The sequence below is a fragment of the Rattus rattus genome, chromosome 2, assembly GCF_011064425.1.
Source record: "Rattus rattus isolate New Zealand chromosome 2, Rrattus_CSIRO_v1, whole genome shotgun sequence".
NCBI classification, from domain to species: Eukaryota; Metazoa; Chordata; class Mammalia; order Rodentia; family Muridae; genus Rattus; species Rattus rattus.
Window position 1 is genome coordinate 115,190,942 of NC_046155.1, and position 22,481 is coordinate 115,213,422.

The 22,481-nt window shown below is 34.5% G+C and overlaps 1 pseudogene; it reads right to left on the bottom strand.

Annotated features, from left to right (window-relative positions):
* Window positions 1-1,311: 1,311 nt before the first annotated feature.
* On the bottom strand, window positions 1,312-14,688 carry LOC116893226 (annotated as a pseudogene).
* Window positions 14,689-22,481: the final 7,793 nt, after the last annotated feature.

Here is a 22,481-nt window from a genome sequence, read left to right on the forward strand (position 1 = left end):
TATTAATTTTTAAAATAAAATATCTATTTTGTGTGACACAAAAACACACAAAATATATCCATATGTATGGATTGTGTATGGCAAGTGAATGCTGAAGAAAGATCAATGTACAATCCAGAAGAGAGTAACTGCTGATTTTGAGAGACTTGGATAACTCAGTGCTGCCCTGTCTGTGCTACCAAATTAATCCAGGCTCTCTTGAAAATTAGTCAGTTCCCTTAACACCTAGGCCATCTCATAAGCATTAATAAAGTTCATTTTTATGCCCCAAATATAGTTTCCATAGTTGTTTTATGATGTGAATAGTAATCTGTTATTTTAAGAACCTCCATTGATCATCAACAGAGAGAAAGCTACAATTTAAAATTTCTTGGTATTCATTAGTATTGTTCTTTTGGTTTCTCCTCCTTTAGTAAAATTTAAGACACTTTGGAAATAGTCTATATATAGGTAGCAAAAGTAAGTTTCAAAATATTTCAGAAAAGAAAATGACTGAGAAATGTATCAGTTTCTTCAATTGATAAATATTAGGATACGAAGAGTAATTGTTTTCAATTCTTGGACCGTTCTTGATTACCTTTGGTTCAGTGTAAGATGACATATCTAAGAGCATCTTTGCAGCATATAAAACACATTATATAGTGGTATATTTAAGACATCATTTATATCTGGGACTATTTTTAGAAGGAAGTTAATGTGATCAGAATGTGTTTTATTAAATTCCTAAACAAAACTAAAGATATTAAAAATTCCAAAACAGATGTAGATATGTGTAATTACCTGAATACTTACTTTGTTGCTCATTAGATGCAAGTTGATTTATTCTGGGTAATTAATTGCTGTTTACTAAAGGAAACATTGAATATGCTAGAACTCTAGTCCTCCATAGAATTATAGGAGAGTGGAAAAGCTTACATATATATGTAAGCTTACATATATATATATATGTATGTATATATAAAACAAAATATATTATGGAATGCAACAATGACACATGATTTCTACTGTATATGATAAAATAGAATAGTCATAAAACCAAGAGGTAATTCCAATGATCGAACAATTAACTCAAAGAAAAAAATAGAGGAAACCGGTTTTAGAGAAGAAGAAATTTTTGATCCCAAGGTTTTTATTCATGAGAACTGAGGTTTGGGTCACATAGTAGAACTTTAATAAGAAGCTTATTTTTAAAAAAGAGAAAATGGTGTATAGCAACAAGTCTTGCTACTTGACCTCATATTTGATGATTAGAACCAGGTATGTGGTCTTCCTATGGGAAATACTAATTAAATTGAATGATAAATTTAAACATTAGCATTTGTGCCTAAACTTGTGAACAGAATTGTTTTTAGGTGTTAAGAAAATAATGTAGCATTTTGGAGCATTGATGCAGAGATATAGTCCTGCAGTGCAGGTCAAGATGCAGAATCCCTCCACAGTGACTAATGCCTTGCCACTAGTGCTATGGTAGACAGGAAAGAAAGTGAGCCAGACACTACAGAACACCAGCATGCTAAATGTCAGGAACTTGGCTTCATTGAATGTATCAGGAAGACTCCTGGCTAAGAATGCTACAGTGAAACTTGCCAGTGCAATAGATACCAAGTGTCCTAAGACACAATAGAAGGCAGTAACTGAACCTTTATTGAAAACAATCAAAATATGGTCATGTTCAATATGTCCATCACTATCAACATATGGTGGATAAGTTCCCAGCCAGATTCCACAAATGATCAGTTGGATCATGGTGCATATGGGAATGATCAAGGTTGATGTTCCTAATGTCATGAGCCATCTCATCCTTTTACTAGGAAGAGTGAACTTGAAGACCAGTATGACACTAATTGTCTTGTATAAAACAGTAGAGACACGGGGTTGGGGATTTAGCTCAGTGGTAGAGCGCTTGCCTAGCAAGCGCAAGGCCCTGGGTTCGGTCCCCAGCTCTGAAAAAAAATGTAGAGACAGCAACAGTAAACACAACTGCAAATATGGTCTGCTGCATGATGCATGTGACCATATGTGATTTTCCAATGAACAGCAGAGAACAAAAAACAATAGATGAGTGAGATGAGCAGGCAGTAGCTGAGAGTTTGGTTATTGGCCTTTACAATGTGAGTGTCTTGGTTCTGTATAAAGATACCAATTGCAATGGCTGCGAGAGCAGAAAGCATAGTGCCAAGCACGCCAGAGTCATTCCTATGGAGTCTTCATAAGACAAGAATGTCACAATTATGGAGAGACAGTGCGATCCTTTTGAGTTGGCATATTAATTATCTGGACATCTGATATAATAATCCATGTCTGTTACAGAAAGAAAGTTATATCATCAGGATTCACATTACTCTATTATTCAAGATTTATCTATACATTAGGAATTTAATATATCTTATCAATGAATCAAAATGAATTAGCCAACTGGCCTTCCCCATGAAAGTAATTTAAATGTGATTGCTCATAACAATTAATCTTGATTGTAGATTTCTATGAACTCATTTATGATTTATCAAACATAATTCTTTATCAATTTTACATAATCAGAGTTGAAAGAAAATTGTAGGTAACATGAAAGAATATTGTGGCTATTATAAGGAAATAATTGGAATATATAATTCACAGAAGTCCGTATTTATAATTCATATTACTCTAGACTGCCCTATTTGCTTACATATATTTTATTGTCAGGCTATAAGTCAAAATACAGGTCCTAAATGTCAATGTATTCATGGAGTTGTACATATCTTATTCTATTTAATATCTGGTTTTAAATTTTTTTCTAATCAAGCCAAGGAAAGCAGAGGAGTTATAAAGAAATTTTCAGTCAAGTACACATATTAAAATATTACCTTGCTTTTATATTTCACTGTATGGATTTTGGTGCAGCACAGTATTTACCACTATTAATATTTCATTGATATTTGACTTTCAATGGTTGCAAAGGTGTGATATTTATTAAGCAACATCACAATCAAGATAACTTTTCATCTTTCAAGAAGATATATGTGACACTTAATACTGGATGAAAGAAGGAAGTCCCTTCAACTGGTATCTTTATTATTTTCACCATAATATTGTCAAGTTTCTTTCAATCTCATTGTCTTAAATAATCAGACTGAAAGTGATGATATCTATCCATCAATGAGGGTGCATTCTGCTTCTGTTGCTTTCATCCTCTCATAATTTTCTAAATGACTTCATTTAACTACTAGAATAATTAGTTTAAAAATATCAAAATTTTCTACTTTGATACCCATATCCAATATTGTAAATGCACTATGTTTTCGAAATTCTCCTTATACACCCCAAAAATAAGCAGATCTTTAAACATTACTTGGTAGAATCATCATGTTCAACAAACATTAAGAAAATAAATGTTGACTCTTCACTTGTTCTTGTAATTAATGCCATAATTTCATCTGATACTCCAATAGTTACAATAAATTTTATGTAATATGCCATAAAATGCTGTATTTGCTTGTATTGCATATAATACTTGCAGTGGTTTTTCTCTATCCAAAATAATTCACATTTCATTGCAAATTTTCTGTATCTGACTTTTTACCATTCTCCTTATTTTCCACATTTAAACCATTTCTCTTAGTACACACTGTCCAGAAATATAAATTCTATGTTTGTATATTTCTATTGTCTCTGAATCAATTAGTAGGTATTACCATTTTTTGGTGCTTAATACTTGAAATAAATTCACTTTCATGGCTTCCATTGAACCCCTGCCCCAAAGAATGTATTACAACCTAGTTGATCCAAATTATAAATGTACACATTCCTCTCCTAAAATTATAACAAAAGCATTAATTCAGACTCATGCATGGTGGCTTCTAAATGTAAAGTTAAACTAGAGATCAGCTTAAATATAACCTGAGTTTTACTCAGCACCATCTATCACAGGACGCTTTACAAAACTCTTATTTCTCAAAAAAGAAACAGCATTTCTGAGAATCAACACACTATCACATAGCTTTTGACTTCAAAAACAAGGGTGTACAATTACACTGTTTTTGGGATGAGAAAATTAGATAAACTCTATTGCCAAGTACTGAGGATAAATGGCATAGGTTGCTACTCTAAAGGAGTTTCCAGAATGACTATAATGTGCAATGCTTCTGGATAATGTCAAATTGCATGGGAAACAAAGAAGTGTGTGTTGTTTCAAGGAGCAATATTAATCCTTTCATTTAATGATTACATTAAACATTTAAGTTTCCATGGAGAATTCCTTGTGAATTTTGCAATGATAGAAGAAGTTAGTCAATCCAGTGAAAATTTTTAGTGAATTCCTTTTTACCTGTCATATTGGAAACCTCATTCTCTGGGCAGGGTTTACAATCAAAGCAACAGACAGCCTTTCCCTCCCGAGGGGATTTTCTAAATCCTGGACTGCAAGGTGTATTGAGGATACAGTCTGAGAAAAAATACACATAAGGATTAGCAATAAGGAGTTTTAGTTATTGGGTAGGACTTACAAGAATGTAGAACATGATGCTATTGTAAGTTCTTCTTTTACAAACAAATATTAAATTAAAATGTATTTCAATACAACTTGTGATATTTATTCTAATTTATTATGATTCATGTGTTATTAAGTTTATATTACATATGTGAATGTGCATATATATGCACACAGTTTTGGGTATAAAACACTGTTTGAAAAACAACAAATCAAAAAAAAACAGGCTTATGGAGAGTTAGTGAACAAATTTCTAAATGTGAAAAATCATATTCCATGAGGAAGAATAAGGCTATCAAAAGATTAAGATTCTTATATAGAGAGTAATACAGTTAAGTTCAATGCACATGTCTAATATCTGGGGCCCAGTCTACTGCTTTGTCAGACATAAGCTTTTGTTGAGGATGTGTGACATATAGGAAAAACTTTCCTACTCTCACTTTAATACCAAAACCTTGTAAAAATCTCCAGTGTAGAAAATGTCATAATCTATATTCAAGATTTCTTTCTGATTCAGGTTGAAGCACAGTATTTTAGTTTAACTTTTCATATGCATTAAGACAGTAATGCAGTGGGTTTTTTGTTTCCAATTATAACTTTATTAGGCATACTCACTTTGTAAGAGTAACAAAAATTCATGTAAACATTGCAAAAGTTTAGAAATTCCCATTACTCACTAGAATGAATACCCCAAAACATGTACAATGAATGATATGCTTGGAGAGTACTGCAGATTTCTTCACCACTTACTGTCATTAGTGCTATCTTATAGCAGATATAATTTATTCTCAATTGTACAAAAGTGGGAGTATTACATGATTTTATGTATGAACAATTTGATACATTGGTAAACAGCAGTTTGACAACTTGAATAAACATGTAGATGCTTGGTCCTATTAATTAGAAAACAAAAATAATATAGTGCAGGAAACTATTTTTTTAAAGAAATGATTTCCTAAAGTAGCCTGAAAGTTCTTGCTTCAGCTGTGAAATGCATAAAATTTGATATAGTAGTCATATTTTGTACAATATTTTGGCATCAATTGTCAAATGATGACTTTAGTGCCACTTTTGACAGTGTAATAATTGATAGTACCAATGTAGTTTGTATTATAAACTAAGAAATAGTAAAAAAATTGCCACATTTCGGTAAAACATTCCTAGACACTTGGTTATAGAATTTACTGTTCACTTTAATAAACTCATTTCAATGATTGTATACTGAGCATCATATTATTTAACTTATTCTTATTTTGTAGTATTCAGCATATTTACTAAAGGCTATTTCTTTCTATTCCGAGTAGCTTTGAACCATTTCTGTCCCAGATAGCTATCAATGAACGATATATCTTTAAAAAGGGTCATGCTGTCTTTGGGTGTCTATTTAAATAAAGACACATTACTTGCAAAGAATCAAACTCCAATTCTTTCTCAACATTATTTGACAATGTATTTGCTTGCTGCAGAATTAACTCATGGAGTGAATGGGCCACAGCATACACAGCATTGTATAGGTTATAATTTGTTTCACTCATGGCCATTTCAAACTGGTTGTTAGATAACCATTTCAGTAGCATTTTTCTTGAACATTTCTTCAGTTTCTTACAATTAGATGATGGCCAAAAACTATTAAAATTGAACCACCATAATTTAGCAAGAGAAATAGTGTTACTGTAGTTTAAAGGGTGCACTGTCTGTATAAATTTTTTAAAACCAGATACCTCAGAATAATGATGTGAAAAGCTAGGGTACCATGAAAAGTGTTGAAGAGGAATTCTCCATTACTTGTAATTATATCCCACTGTGAGGTAGCAATCTAGATTCTTCGAATGTCTACAAACAGCTATAGTCTAAAGATTACTTGTAGAAGAGAATCTTTGTCTCCATAAATGACAACTTTTGCTAAGGACATCATAATCTGATTATAATACATATCAGCCATTGTGAAGAATATTTTTATGTCATATGTGATAACAGTGACAAAGGCTAAACAGATGTCATAACTTTGCATTTCTTCTCTCAATTCAGAGGCAAATTGAAGACCTGGATCATCATCTGAAATCATCTATCCTACCCAGTACCAGCTGTAATAAATCACCAAAGATACCATGCCAATAGGTATATATGTAATCTTGATAGCCATCGGGTACATATATAGAAATTGTTCATAGCTATTGAGAAGAGGGTGAAATGGCCCATAGTAAAGCTGAAGGATATTAAAATGAATAAATAAAACAATTCAAACTTGAAGAAGAAGTACATAAATCTTAATTTAACACCTATGTATGTTTTAAAAGATCTGGAAGTGTTGGAAGGTGCAAATTATTCATCTTATTATTAAAACACAAATCATTGTGATTTTCTTGAATAGCAGAAATGAATTTATTCTTCCAATAAAACATTTTATATTCCCACTGCTTCTTTTCTCTATTTTCAATAAAATTCAGATATATACACTATATAGCGTATGAATGCTTATGCTTTGAACTTTATCGATCAAATAACACATAAATTCCGACTCTGGTTTCTAGTCTGCTAAAGTATTAAGAAAACCAGCATTAAAGCAGGTAATATTTCATTAAACCCAAAATACCCAACCTCGCCTCAGGAGTTCTGGACATATAGAGAAGTGGTCGAAGTACGGCAGTTGGTAGTCATGTAGGTCCTGTAAATACAATTAAGTATCTTCTCTGATTTCTACAGTCGAAGTTAGGAAAATAATCACCTCTTCTTGAGGATAAACTTATTTTACTCCAATCAGCCAATAGGTTACATTCAGCTTTAACCAATAGAGAAATATTGGGTAAAACCTGAGGGTTCCTATTGATTTCTTCAATAGCAAAATAAAGAGATAAAATCAAGTGTATGTTCTTAGTTGTCAACCTAAAACAGATCACAATATTCATTAAAGGTTATGCTATAAATGTGATAATCTCAAATCACTATGAATGCGAATTATGCTCTGAATCATTTCTCTATATACTTATATTTCTATGGTGAAACAAATGAACAGATGTCATACAGACCCTAAGAGAACACAAATGCCAGCCCAGGTTACTGTATCCTGCAAAACCTCAATTAATATAGATGGAGAAACCAAGATATTCCATGACAAAACCAAATTTACACAATATCTTCTACAAATCCAGCACTACAAAGGATAATAAATGGTAAAGCCCAACATAAGGAGGCAAGCTATACCCTAGAAGAAGCAAGAAACTAATCATCTTGGCAACAAAACAAAGAGAAGAAAAGCACACAAACATAACCTCACATCCAAATATGAATATAACAGGGATGAAAATGCAGGGATGAAAATGGAGAATATCCTGAGGAAAAGAAAGTCCAGCAACAGGCCCAAAGTGGGATCCAGTTCAAGGGGAGAACCCAATACCTGGCACCTTTACAGAGTTTATGGGTGGTTTACAAAAAGGGACCAATCATGAGTGCCCACCAAAAGACCTCATTAGAAGGTGACAGAGTCAGATGCAGATATGATCACTCAACCAAAGAACAGCAACTGCTGACCCCTCTGATTGAATTAGGATATACCCAGAGGAAGCTGAGGAGGAGGGAAACCCTGTAGGAGGACTAGCAGTCTCAACCTAGACCCCTGAGATTTCTCAGACACTGGATCAGCAACCAGGCAGCATGCACCAGCTGTGATGAGGCCTCCAAAAAATATACAGCAAAGGATTCCCAGGGCTTGAGTTCAGTCAGAGAAGATGCACTTCTGAGACTGGAGGCCCCAGGAAGTTTATAGGTCTGGTGGGATGTTGGGGGTGGGGAAATCATTGTGGAGACTTTGGATTCAGGATGTGGAATGGTTGTGGGGTAGAATGGGAAGAGAATAAAATCTGGAATGTCAGAATAAATAAATAAATAAATAAATAAATAAATAAATAAATAAAATTTTAAAAAGTTTCATGGATTCCTTTCATTCCTTTGTTTTTGCTATGCATCTACATGTGACCGAAAAGGGCCCAAACATTTGCTATGTAGCTATGAAAATCTGGAAATAATATAGTGAAAGTTAGGATTAGACAATTCCAAAGGTGTATATATATTGAGAGTGTCTGAAACCTCCTGCTCACTTTCACAGACAAATTCTCTGCCAACCTGAATTTAAAAAAAGAGGTGCAAAACACTTGACCAGGTCTCATATCTAAACTGTAGCAATGCTGAAATTGAAGAAAAAACACAATTAAATCCTCTTTTTGTTTTACCAATCAAATTTCACATTACAATTCATAAATAAAGACACTTCTAAGCTATGGAAATTATGAATATTTAGTGAATAGGGCTGATAGGCTGTGGTGCCATTTTGTTTTAGTCTATTGACAAGGTGTTTAGAAGATTGATCTCAATGTTTTAAATGAACAATTCTACCCCCAAAATAAAACTTTTGAATGTACAGTTTTTATCAGGTTGCATCAGACAACAATTCAATTTAGAAATATACCACTACCCAAAGAGTGTACATAGACTGACCCAGGGCTCCAACTGCATATATAGAAGAGAATAGCCTTGTTGGGGCATCAGTGGAAGGTGAAGCCCTTGCTCCTGCCAAGGCTGTGCCCCCAGTGCAGGGTAAAATGGGGGGCTGTAAGGGGGATGGATGGGGGAATACTTGTATGGTGGGGAGATAGTGGCCTATGGACAGGAAACCGGAAAAGGGAATAACATTTGAATGTAAAGAAATGTATCTAGTAAAAATAAATAAATAAATAAATAAATAAATAAATAAATAAATAAATAAATAAATATAAAATATGAGACAAAAAAAGAGTACTTGAACTGGAGAGATGCTCAGCTGTTAAGAGCACTGACTGCTCTTCCAGAGGTCTTGAATTCAATTCCAGCAACCTACATGATGGCTCACCACCATCTGTGATAGGATCCTATTGGATCCCTCTTCTGGCATGTCATAAGAGAGCAACAGTGTACTCACATACATAAAATAAATTTTAAAAAATTAAAAAAAATACTACCAGCAGCTACTCAGTACTGGACAAGCTACCCTCATTTATTATTCAATTATTGAACCAACATTAATGGCCACTTCCGGAGAAAGTGAGAAATGCCCTTTAACACACAGGTACAGTAGACAGTTTCCTGAATGGAACAGCAATGCTTCAGACTCTAAGTCCAAAAATTGATAAATGGGACCTCAGGAAACAGAAAAGCTTCTGTAGAGCAAATGCTGTTGTAAAAGGACAAAAAATCAGCAGATACAGAAAGAATAATTACCAACCTTACTACTGACAAACTTAATATCCAAAATTTATAAAGAGCTCAAGAAGTTAAACACTGTCCCACCTGTGGATCCATCCCATATGCAGCCACCAAACTTGGTCACTATGTTGATGTCAAGAAGTGCTTGCTGATAGGAGCCAGATGTGATGTCTTCTAAGAGGCTCTGCCAGAGTCTTAGTGATATGGAGGAGGATGCTTGCAGCTAACCATTGGGCTGTGCACAGGGACCCCAATGGAGGAATTAGATTATTGAGTGAAGGAGCTGAAGGGGTTCGCAACATGATAGGAAAACAACAATATCAATCAACCAGTCCCTGCTAGAACTTCCAGGGACTAAACCACCAAACAATGTGTACACATGGAAGGACCCATGGCTCCAGCTGCCTATGTCACAAAGGGTGACATTCTCTGTCATCAAAAGGAAAAAAAAAGCATTTGTTCCAATAGACGAACAGAATCAACTAACCTAGATGCTTGAGACTCAAAGAACATACACTGTCTAACTACCCCTATCCACACATGCCTGAGTCCCAAACTGGAGCATGACTCCCCCAAAAACCTGTGTGTGGGATATGGTTTGTAGCTGGGTTGTATTGTCTATTCTCAGTGGCAGAAGTAGACCCTAGTCTCAGCAAGACTTGATATGCTGGGAGGAAATAGTGGTAATACTGACACCCCAATTTCTCAGAGGAGAAGTGTAGGAGGTATAGACAGTATAGGGGAAGGAATGTAGGAGGGGATGAGGAGGAGCAGGACACTGAGCAGGATGTAAAGTCAGTAAGTTACAAAAATAATAATAAATAAAAATGAATTATAAATAATAATAATGCTCTCTTTTGTAGTTCTCTCAGAGATAGACTTTTTTTTTTTTTTTTTTTTTTTTTCTATTCTTTTTTTTTTGAGCTGGGGACCGAACCCAGGGCCTTGCGCTTGCTAGGCAAGCGCTCTACCACTGAGCCAAATCCCCAACCCCGATAGAACACTTTTAATATTCCTGTAGATTTCAGAGTTTAGTAAAAACCTGCTTGGTAACTTGTTAGGTTCTCCCAATGTAATTATTTCAGGAACGTCAACAGAGTAGTTGGAATATATGAAGCCTAGTTTGTTAAACTGTATACCAAGAAACGATTCCTAAATTCGGAAGGCTAATTATATGGTAATGTTCTGTAAACCGATACATACAGATTCTGAATATTGGTCTGGCATATTAAATTGATTATATATTCAAGATAAAAGCAAATGCACAAAGAAAGAGTTATTGTAAGTACTACAATTTCTTAGTAAATATATTCCTAAAGTTCTATATTACTTACAGCAAAGAAAGGACTAGAACTGGAATATAGAAAGGACTAGAACTGGAATATAGCTACTTGTTTAGATCCATTGCAATAACATATGTTATTTTAGAGAAAAATATGATGATGTACAATATTTGACTCTTCCAAAAATTCAAGGTCTTTTGTTTTTTAACATTTTAAATTCAAAAATATTTGAGACAAGAAAGAATCCTGAAATATTTTGTTGAGTGAAATAGAATCAAATAACCTTATGCAATTTGTAAACATTGCATAAAAAAGAAAAAAATATACTGTAAAATTGATAGTCACTTAAAGGAAGTAATGTACAATTTAATTGTAAAGTTCAATGGATTATTACTATCATTCTAAATACTATATAGCAAATTATATATAATAAATCATACAGGTTGGTTATGTATTGCAATGGCTGAAAACTTTTAAATTAAAAGTATAGTAGCTAGTTCCATATGGCAAAGCTCTATAATATTATAATATATATTATCAGTAACTCATGAGACAAAATGCTCTTTCATAATTTGACATTATTCGACAACAGATATTTGTTAGACACGATTAAGGTTTATAATGTTGTTTGAATTATAACTATCCTCTAGAAAGCCATGATTTCCCCCTTTCACACATAATTCTATTACTATTCAGAAAACAACAACAAGTAAATTGATTTCCATTCTAAGACTTGTTTCCATAAACTCATTTTGCTGGTCAACTATGCTATTATGTTCCTAATAATGATAGAAAAATACAACTAATAAACTAACTTTAAACAGCCAAATAGCAAACTCTGCGGTATAGACAAAAACAAAATATATCATTACTTTAGAAACAATATATTATCTTTTATGAAATAAATAGGACAGTGAACTAAATCCAACAACCCTATATTTAATTAATATAAATTTATATTAAAAACAAAATAAGTCAATGATCTGGATTATTCATCTCCTGTACACATAAGACCTTTATGGTGGAATTAGTCTTTTTTGATAACAAGTATTAAACTTATAAAGAATATATTTACAAACAGGCAATGACAGAAATATACATATAAAAATTTTGTTTTGTTTTGCAATATAGAACTCTCATTGATTAGGAGAAAAAGAAACATTTCTTTGGGACTTATTCTGTGCCTTATAGCTTTATACCCCTGAATACATTTATTGCACATAACATTTTCAACGTCCTTCTCAAAGATTATACATCACTGACACTGCTTGGTACATTGGTTGACAAGGACTCAATATTTAACACAGCGGGGAGCTTACAAATATCATCAACTGAACTCCCAGAAAGAACAATTTTTCCTCTAATATCCAGGATGTCACATGCTTTTGAGTGACAGGATACTTATAAGCCTCATCCTTGATGAAAATTTTACGTTTAAATATGCTTCACAATGTCTTGAATCATTCTCATTTATGCCTGACTTTGAATTAATATAACATTTCCTCAACGTTCCATATCACTGTGTATACTGTTTTATTAATTTAATCAATATAATAATATGACCCACTTTCCCATAATTCTTCATTCTTCAATATTCTTAAAGGTGCTTTTGCCTAATAAACCAACAATTGAGAATTTTAAGGCACTTCACCATTCTTCATTTCCTTTGAGAATATTCTTTCATTTATTCTACAGTTTTGAGAATTCTGCTCAATTCTGAATTTCTTTCATTGGTATATTATTAGAAAACAATCCCAACTATGTCTCAGACTATATGTTTACTGAGACTGAGAGGAGCATATAATAATGTCTTAGGTTGAGAAGTTACCATAACCAAATATTACAGTGTAATTTGTGACAATTTTTTGGCATGTTCCAGAATACATTGCTAGAATTACACAAATTCATATTTTAAATACAATATACTCATTAATAAAAATATTATGATAAAACATAAAAATCTGAGTGTAGTTTGTGCATATCCACATAGTTTACACCTTTCTATATTTAGCATAATTTGGAAAGAGAAGTAAACATGGAATAGATATCATAGCTAAAATTAAGACAGAGGCTCTTCCTTTCTTGTTCTCCTGTTCTCTTGCTGTGAACCTCTTCCCCCTTTGTCCCTTCTCTCTTTATTTCCTCCCCCCTTCTCTCCACATACTTGTGGCCAGCATCATCTCCCCTTTTCCCCTTTTCTAATTCTCTACTTCTACTCTCTCTCTGTCTCTTCCCTTCCCTTTTCCTTCCCTTTTCCTTCCCTTCCATTTCCCTCTCCCTTCCTCCCTCCCTCCTCCTCTCCTCTCTCTCTCTCTCTCTCTCTCTCCCACTACTACCCTCTTAATTCCCTCCCCGTGTCCTGATTAAACTCTATTCTTTTTTTTTAAGATTTATTATATATAAGTACACTGTAGCTGTCTTCAGACACACCAGAAGAGGACATCGGATCTCTTTACAGATGGTTGTGAACCACCATGTGGTTGCTGTGAATTGAACTCAGGACATCTGGAAGAGTAGTCGGGTGCTCTTAACCGCTGAGCCATCTCTCCAGCCCATAAACTCTATTCCATACCAAGAAAAAATGAGACAGGTGTAAAGGATATATGACAATTTGACATCAGTCAATGATCTCGGTGGTGGGAATTTGCCAAAAGTGTAAACATTTTTACATCTCTTTAACATGTAAGCAGGTATCACAAGCAAGATTTTTATTCTGATGATTGAAGGGGGGAATGAGGAGGTCATTGCTTCTAGTAGCATCCCCTATTCTAAGAGAAAAACATTGGTTCTACTGAAATACTTGAAATGACTGATTCTTCAGTTTATAAACTGGAACACTAAGTTCTGTCATTAACATGAAAAAAATTATAGCTGTGCTATGAAATAGAACAAACGGAAAAGGGAAGCACAAAATTCTCATAATGAAAAAATATTCTGTTCCTATTCTCAAATTCATCTGCAAAAATCATGCATCAGAAGAGATTTAACATGTAGATTAGTTGCTCAAATACAGAGTATCATTTCAAGACTTTTAGCCATAGGTTAGGCAGTATTCACCAATGTTATATGCTGAAGAATTCATCATTCTTTTCTGGTAGATGAAATGCTATTAGAGCACAGAAGCATCATTTACTTCAGCATTGACAAAATGAATAAATTTTGTGTTTGAGGGTGTGTTTGTAGGAGAAAACATAACACCTAAAAATAGGAAATGTTACTAAAAAGGTGTGTCACTCTTGAACCATGGTAAAACATACGTCTCTATCAGGATTTAATCTGAAAAATGTGAATCCAGGAGGATAAAATCTGAGATATCCTATACTACTGTAGAAACAATGAAATCATCACCAGTAAGAGAAAAATAATTACTTAGATCTTAGGTAGAGAAGGAGAACAACACAATCAAAGACAGAGATCAGTGAACGAAATCTTAGTAGCTACATTACATATGTTTCACATAATTAATTAATAAAAAGTACATAAATGAAGGAAGCACTTACTGCTTGTCTAGATTTCCACTAAAGTGATCATTCTTCACATGTCCATGTTTAGCATAAATGGAAAAAAATAATCAACTTCCTTATTACTATCCTTGTTTTTCTTGTCTTTTATTCTTAAAAAGCATTTGGGATCATTCAAAGTGCAGAAAAGCAAGGAAGCCTTTAAGACCAATAGGATAAAAATCAAGGAGAACATGTCTATCATATCACCCAAACTATGAACCTTAGCAAAAGTTTAACATGATGAAATGCCATGAATGGATGTTACATGTGTGTACCCAATTGTCTCTTTTTATTACTGTTCATTCACCTAGAGACTATATTGATGACTGTCAACACTTTTCTTTTCACACTGTTTTTCTTTCCTGGAGGATTTGTTAGCATTATCTTGCCTGGGGCCCTGCATCTGAGTAAGAGCTGATATTTTGTTTACTGTCATTCTTCTCTTCAGTTTCTCTCACTTTTCTACATATGTCAGTGGACATTGAAATCCAAGACATGACTCTTTTTTGGCAAATATTCTGAAATGCATACTTTACTAAGCTACTTCTCTGATCTCCATTTGAATTAGATTACTTGGGTTGCTTCATTCAAAAGTGGGCTTAAGTTGGAATTGAGAAATGGAAAATATATGACATACTTTTTTAAATTCATCAAATAATACTTACATGTATGTTCAGTACAGACAGTAGCAGCCTACAATATTTGCTGTTCACAAATAAGAGAATATTAATTATGTGACTTACACACATTGGAGTACCTGACAACAACACAGAATTATCTCAAATTTTGTGTATTGAATAAAGAACCAATTCGAGTCATTCTGAAAACAAAATGTCCTTCAGTATCTCAGTAAGATCATGGAAACTTGTGTTCTTATTAATGTTTACTAAAATAGCCAGGAATTAGTCTTCTAATCAGCTTTTTCATCATAGCATTGGTTTTCTCCAGTTTTTATTCTTGTATTTAAATCATATGTTATCTGGGGTGCATCAAAAATTAATAAATGAACTATTCTGTTTTCATTAAGAAACTATATGTAATTATGGCTTTATCAACTACCAAGGACAGGATGTACAGATTCATCTTAAAAGAGGAGGCTCTTCACAGAAATATGAGATGGATGAGACTTCTACAATAAGGCAAAGGAGTTGATTTTGTCATGAACTGACAAGTGCAAAGAGCCACATTGATGTTCAGAAATATTGGATGATCCTATGATTGGAATATTATCTAAGGTTTATGCTAAACCTTTGTAAATCTTCCTCTTCTGTGATGATTTTTTTATTGAAGGTCTTTTGCTATATATACTACATACTAGGTAGTAGGAATTGTTATTTACAGGAGGGAAATGTTTTCTTTCCTAAGATAAAATGGAAAAATCTAGTGTCAGCACCTTTTTACATATTAATTGTTAGGTGGATTTTTACTAATTTTTGGAAATCCTTTTCAATAAATTTGATTGAAATACTTGACATATTTTGCTTATATATAGTTGCATGTGTTTACTTTACTTTTTCTCTATTATATTGCATTTAATACCTATTTCTTTTTTGTCAATAATGTGGCATTTTCTAAGATTGTAGTGATCTGCTTGCTAATATAATAATAAAATTTTCTTTAAGATTATAATGATGGTCTAGTAAGGTGTTTATGGTTCCCTTAGTGTATTGGAGTTATTTTTACATTTTATGTGTTTTCTGTTTGGAATTTAAATGGTAATTTCCTTATCTGTAGACTCCTTTGTTAACCTCACCATTTTTCAATCTAGGAATGATGAGTTAACACTACAGGGAGTTATTACAGTTCATACAACCTTACATTTCTTTCTGTAGTGCATTGATGTTTCAGTTGCTACTTGAAAGGATCTCCTTTAATGCAGGCTACCATTATACTTGCTGTTTCTTAGTTTGTCCTTGAACCCTCATCCTGTGCATTTCACATTCCACGTTCTGGGAATATCAGTTAGGTTCAGTTCACCTGACAAGGATGTTACAGTTTTAATGTAATGATCTTTCTTTTTCTTCTTAGATTTATACAGAGATCTTTTTTGTTTAAAATATTATAAATGAGTTCTTCCTTATACCCTTTATAGCTAATATCAAGAAATGCTAAAGAACATTTTATTTTTAATTCTGTGACATTGTCAAATGCAATTATCAAATCTAAAGATTTTGTAATAAAATCTAAAGTCTTCAAGGGACTCTGGTCCTGTACTGAAAACACTGAAAATGTAAACCTCACTTTTCTCTTTGACTTCTTTTTATGTCTCTTATGTTTTTCTGTTCTATACAGTTCTTTATCACTATGAGGAGTAAGGAAAGGGACTTGTCACACTATCTTGATGCATATGATTTGAAGATAATTTTGTTTCATGCTCCAGTTTTTGAAAATTTCAGATATACATTTGTCATAAGGAGACTTTACCTAGTATTTTCAGGACTTAATAATGAAAGTATATTCAACTGCTTCTTGTGATTGTCAGTCTTTTGCTATGTTCATATAATTATTACCCTAGAAGTATTAATGTGCTCAATTTTCCGAGCTAATTACAACTTAAGTTTCATCTATGACTCTCAGAATACAAACACTTAAATTAATGGTCATTATAATAGTTTGTTAAATTTATTTTGTAAATATTTCTGAGAACTTACTTCAAGTACTCACAACAAGCATTGGTATGTATGTCTTTTGCAGATGTGTTTATTCTTATTTTTGTGCCATGGCAATATTTGTATCACCAAACGAGGATATCCTCTTCTAGTTCTTGGCTACAGAATCTGATTTCACTGTGGTGTCATTGTAAAATCTAAAGAGGATGCACTCACATAACATTAACCTCAAGAATGTCAGAATCTTTACTTACTGCATGGTGCTAGCTCACAATATCTGAGAAGATAAGAAACGTTTTTCTGAATTGCGGGGGCATAAAATTAAGAGAACATTCTTTTCATATGTCTCACTTTTTAAGTGACATTCATAGCTTAAGGTACCCATAAAGTCAAGGAGAAACTTTACTAAGGAATTAAGCTATTGTTGCTCTTTTTTATTAGATTACCAGAGTGCCACAGTCTTATACAAATAAGAACCTACTTTAGATGGTATTAATCCAAAACACTACATGACAAAAATATATCCATTTGAATGTTGAGTCAGTATGCAAGAGAAGGCAGGGTCCCATAGAAACATTAACTGGATTCATGTAACATAGCTGGGAGCTACTGAACTGGATGCTATTGGCAATCTATTTGTGTAAACTTATCTAAACTATTTATTATTCAGTGCTTTTTTCTCCTCTTTATAGAATGCCATAGTAGGCACACTATTATCTCTTCATTTCAGCTGCATCATCATATTGACATGATCTCTTCAAATCGCCAAATAGAAGCCATAAAAAATCTTGTCACAGAGAATAAATCATAAAACAATTCAAAATAGAGTAATTGTAATTCATAGCAATGGGGATCTGAAAAGTCAGTTTCTTAATGGAGTGGTCAATTTGTTTCAACTATGTTTTGTGGAATATTTTCATAATTTTATTGATTTTTTTGGATTTTATATCTTGCACCCCACTCTCACTCATTTCCCTTCCTTCCAAATCTGCCCTCAAACTTTGCAAGCACCACCCCAATATTAAAAATCAAGGATTAATTTTTTTGAATAAAATAAAATAAAATATCTTCCAGTAGAAGCTATGGTGTGCCTCGGTGTGTTATACAGTATTTCGTTTTCTTCAAATAGCAAATGTTCATTGCAATGAGTAATTGTTCTCGTTCCAGGTCTGTGGCTTCTGCTATGCTCACAATACTGAGCCCACAATGAGATTTCTCTCGGATATCTTTCAATTGCCCTAACTCATGAAGATCCTGTAGCTTTGATTCTGCAGGATCCATCCCTTTATGTATTCCAGCAACTCAACTGAGTTAGATATTTGGTTGGCCAAGTCAAAGTCCTCAGGTAACCTAGGTAATAGTAGAGTTTCTCAGCTTGACACTTCTTCCAAATCTATGACATCAATATCAGAATTTTACCACTTCCTAGGTGAGAGCAAGGCCAGTTCTCCCAAACCCATGTCATAAGGCCAGGTTTCACATGAGACCCTGTTTAGAGGCAGGCTTGCCATCTTGTGGAAGGAGAGTGTGGGTTCAGCATGAACCTTTAACATAAACATAGCCTTAGATAACAGGGTAGAGATAGGAGGATAGATCAATGGAATAGAATTGATGACTCAGAAATGAACCCATGCCACTATGGTAACTTGATCTTTGACAAATGAGCTAAAAACATTCAGTGGAAAAAAGGTAGCATTTTCAACAAATGTTGCTGGTTCAGTGTGAGGTTAGCATGTAAAAGAATGCTAATGAAAGCACTCCTATTGCCCTGTACAAAGCATCCAAATGTATGAAGCAATGTCATGTAAAACCAGATACACTCAAATTAATAGAAGAAAAAGTGGGGAAGTTCCTTGAACACATGGGCACTGGGGAAAATATGCTAAATAAAACACCAATGGATTATGCTCTAAGATCAAATATTGACAAATGGGACCTCATAAAACTGCAAAGTTATGTCTTTCAAAGGACTCTGTCACTAGAACAAAATGGCAATCAACAGATTGGGAAAAGATCTTTACAAATCTTATATCTTAGAGTTAGCTAATATCCAAATTACACAAAGAACTCAAGAAGGTAGACTCCAGAGAGCCAAATAACCCTATTAAAATGGGGTACAGGGATAAACAAAGAATTCTCAGTTGAGGAATATCTAATATCTGAGAAGTACCTAAAGAAGTGTTCAACATTCTTAGTCATCAGGGGAATGCAAATCAAAAGCAACCCTGAGATTCCACCTCATGCCAATCAGAATGACTAACTTCAAAATCTCAGGTGGCAACAGATACTGGCAAAGATGTAGAGAAAGAGAAATAGAGCCATTCTTACATCGAATAAAATCAACATTCTACTGAAAGTTATCAAAAAAGATAAGGAAGGACACTTCGAATCCATCAAAGGAAAAATCCACTGAGATGAACTCTAAATCTGGAATATCTATGTTCCAAAGGTAAGTGTACCTACCCTCATAATAGAAACCTTACTCAAAGCACACACTGTGCCTTACATAATAATAGAGCCAGACTTCCAAACCCCTCTCTCAGAAATGTACAAATCATTGAAACAGAAACTGTACAGAGAAACAGTGAAACTGAAAGCACTTATGAACAAAATGGATTTAGCATATCTATAGAACATCTCAATCTAAAACAAAAGCATATTCCTCTTCTCAGCACCTTAAGGTATTTTATCTAGAATTGACCATATAATCAGTCTCAAAACAGGCCTCAACAGAAAAAAAAAAAAAGAAAAGAAAAAGAAAATTGAAATAAAGCCATCAGATCACCATGCAATAAGCTTGGTCTCAAATAACAACAAAAATGACAGAAAGCCAACATACACATAGAATCAGAGAATGTTCTAGTCAATGATAATTTGAAAAGGAAGAAATTAAGAAATTAAAGACTTTGAATTTAATAACAATAAAGGCACAAAATACACAAGCTTATGGGATACAGGGAAAGCAGTGCTGAGAGGAAACTTCATGGCTTTGAGTGTCTCCAAAAAGAAACTGGAGAGAACATGCATTAGCAGCTTGACTGCATACATGAAAGCTCTATAATGAAAAGAAGAAAAATATAGTCAAGAGTAGCAGGTGGCAGGACATAATAAAACTCAGGGCTGAAATCAACCAAGTAGAAACAAAAAGAAGTATCCAAAAAAAAAAAAAAAAGAAAAGAAAAGAAAAGAAAAAACAAAAACAAAACGAAACAAAAACAGAAGCTGGTTCTTAGAGAAAATCAACAAGATATATAATCCCTTAGCCAGATTAGACAGAGTGCAAGAAGAGTTTATCTAAATTAACAAAAACAGAAATGAAAAGGGAGACCTCCCACAGCTCCCTGCTCCAAAATCTTGTGGGAGGGACAGCTAGAACTTCAGAGGGGCAGACGTGCCTGGGAAACAAAAGGAGACTACTCTCTGCCCACATTTCTGAGTCTAGAGGAAAATGCCTAGTGCCATCTGGGAGCCCTGTGCACAGGGACCTAGGAGAAGTAGGGGCAGACCCTTTTGGTTGCTTCCCTCATGGAGAGCTGAAAGCTAGCCCAGAGGAGTAACTTCAGGCCTGAGACCAGAGGTAAGACCAACTTTTCTGCCCCAAGTGACCTGACTGGTGGACTCAGGACAATCTAAGGCAAAATTCCTCTGGGACCGAATATTTCTGGTTTCTAACTGGCACCCAAACCTTGCTGATCCTGGCCCACAGCTCCCTGTTGCCAAACTCTGTGGGAGAGAGAGATGTTAGCCCAGAAGCATGGGCAATCCTGAGACTGCAGGGCAGGAGAGATCGTCACTTCTGCCCACCATTGCCTACATCCCTGGCCCAAGAGGAAACTGTGTAGTGCCTCTGGGCATGGGAAGATAGGAGCAGTCAAACTGCAGGAGCCTTGTGTTCCAGACTGCGCCTGGATCTGAATAGACCTGGTCAAACAGCTCCCTGCACCCAAATCAATGTGAGGGAGAGCTATACCTTCAGATGAGCAGAAATGCCTGGGAAAACAAAGGAGACTACACTCTGCCCACATTTATTACTCTAAAGGAAAACGCCTAGTGTCATCCAGGCCCACTGTTCACAGGGACCTAGGAGAAGTAGGGGAAGGCCCTTCTGTTTCCTGCCCACAGGGACAGCTGAAAGCCAGTGTCCACTGAAAGCAGTGTCTCAGGAATGACTGCCTGAGAGCAGAACACTCTGCTCCCATAACTGGCTGAAAGAAAACAAGAAAAGAGGTCTACAGCACTCTTGACACACAGGCCTATAGGACGGTCAAGTCACTATCAGAAATAGGAAAACAAGGTAATGCCAGAGACAACCTGGTGACGAGAGGCAAGACCAGGAACCCAGGCAACAGAAACCAAGACTACATGGCACCATCAGAGTCCAATTCTCACACCAAGAGAAACATTGAATATCCAAACACACCAGAAAAGCCAGGTCTAGGTTTAAAATCACATTAGATCATGATGATGGAGGGAGGAGAAGGTCATAAATAACTTTCTTAAGGAAATACAGGACAACACAAGTAAACAGCCAGAAGCCATTAAAGAGGAAACTTAGCCAGATTAACCAGAGGACACAGAGAGTGTGCCCAAATTAACAAAATCAGAAATGAAAAGGGAGACAGAACAACAGAATCAGAGGAAATTCAAAAACATCATCAGATCCTACTAGAAAAGCCTATATTCAATAAATCTTGAAAATCTGGAGGAAATGGACAATTTCCTAGAAAAAGTCCAGTTACCGAAGATAAATAATGAACTGATAAGCCATTTAAACAACCACACAACTCCTAAAGAAATAGAAGTAGTCATTAAAAGTCTCCCAACTAAAAAGAGCCCACGTCTAGATGGGTTCAGTGCAGAATTCTATCAGATCATCATAGAAGACCTCATACCAATAGTATCCAAACTATTCCACAAAATTGAAACAGATGACTGCTACTGAATTCCATCTACAAAGCCACAATTACTCTTATACCTAAACCACATAAAGACCCAATAAAGAAAGAGAACTTCAGACCAACTTCCCTCATGAATATTGATGCAAAAATACTAAATAAAATACTTGCAAACCAAATCCAAGAACACATCAAAACATTCATCCATCCTGATCAAGTATGCTTCATCCCAGGTATGCAGGGATGGTTTAATATATGAAAAACCATCAGCGTAATCCACTATATAAACAAACTGAAAGATAAAAACCACATCATCATTTCATTAGATGCTGAGAAGGCATTTGTCAAAATTCAACACCCCTTCATGAAAAAAGTCCTGGAAAGAACAGGAATTCAAGACCCATCCATAAAGATAGTAAAAGCCACATACAGCAAATCAGTAACTAACATTAAACAAAATGGAGAGAAACTTGAAGCAATCCCACTAGAAA